This window comes from Bidens hawaiensis, unplaced genomic scaffold (genome assembly GCF_021521415.1).
Source record: "Bidens hawaiensis isolate Kalapana, Puna unplaced genomic scaffold, B.hawaiensis_p1.1 tig00044489_1, whole genome shotgun sequence".
Classification (NCBI taxonomy): Eukaryota; Viridiplantae; Streptophyta; class Magnoliopsida; order Asterales; family Asteraceae; genus Bidens; species Bidens hawaiensis.
This window is the reverse complement of record NW_027497896.1, coordinates 60,537-61,824: the sequence shown is the minus strand read 5'-3', so window position 1 is coordinate 61,824 and position 1,288 is coordinate 60,537.

Genomic DNA, 1,288 nt, shown 5'->3' with positions numbered 1-1,288 from the left:
ATCCGAGTTGTTACAGTCTCCCCTACTTTAGGAAATTTCATCCCAAAATTAAGAAATTTTATAACAACCATTAAATAAAAATACATGATACAGAACTTTAGATTGTTGAATTAACGCTCCAAACGAAAAATCCGATAAGGGCACTTATATATAGGATGTACCAGCGGCGTATCCACCATGTCCTTATCATCTTTACGTTTGTACCGTTATCTCAACTATTTATGGTTCTTCATTATGAAACACAATTATCCGGATTATGATTTCCATGCGAGGACTTTGTTAGTTACGTATGCATCCATAATTACTTAGATCGTCGGATGGTCTACATAACTCATCCCATTGTGTGGGTTACAAAAACATTTAAAGAACATGATTTAAAGAAACAAGGTTTCTAAGGAGTTTTAATTATAACACAATAAAATCACCAAATGTATAAAACAATTTTAAAAGTTGTAGTGGGTTTAATAAAGTAAGGAAATTTCCAAAACATCTTTCAAACGTAAAAGTATAGGTATTTGGAGTTGAAAAAGATATATCTTAATGTTAGTTGAGGTGAATGGGTTGGATTAATGAAGGTAAAGAAGTAAGGCAAAAGTAGGCTTCAATAACAATCTATTTAAACAAAAGAAACTTTATTTATTAGATAGAAGGTAAATAGTTCAAATGGGAAATAATCCAAGGCCATAAAGATAAGTTACAAAATGTAATTAAGAAAAGACGAGATAAATTAAGATGGATAAAGGAAACGCCAAAAGTCTTCGGGGTCCTTGAGTAGCTTAATTGACGTGACTTGAAGCACCATGAGCAGTCGCATTCATAGGAGTTGGAGCAGCCGAGGTAGGTTGATCTAACATCGCTTGGGTAATTGGAGCTCGAACAGTTTTCAAGAGGGTTGATTGGTTTAGAGTAGGCCTGGTAAACTTGAGCTTGCAGTGCGGTATCTGATAAGTTTGGGTTAAGTATGGATGATCTTGCCTGACGAGAGGAGCTTGAAGGATGTGGTGTAACTATAGTTTGACCTTGATTAGTTTGGAAAATCTGAGGGCACATATCGCGAAGAGGATTAGGGTCTCCTGAATGGTAGTAAGCACGGGTGGTAGAGTATAAAAGTTGAGCAACCGTCGTAGCACGGGTTTTAGAATTAAACATCATAGACCGTTGTGGAACGTCTTGTGGCACGTGGCAAGTATTAACAAGATAGCCGAACGATTACATTGGGTACAAAACGATATGAGGATTGAACTGAATAGCGATAGTGGCAAGTGGAGCATAACGAGTGAATACCGAT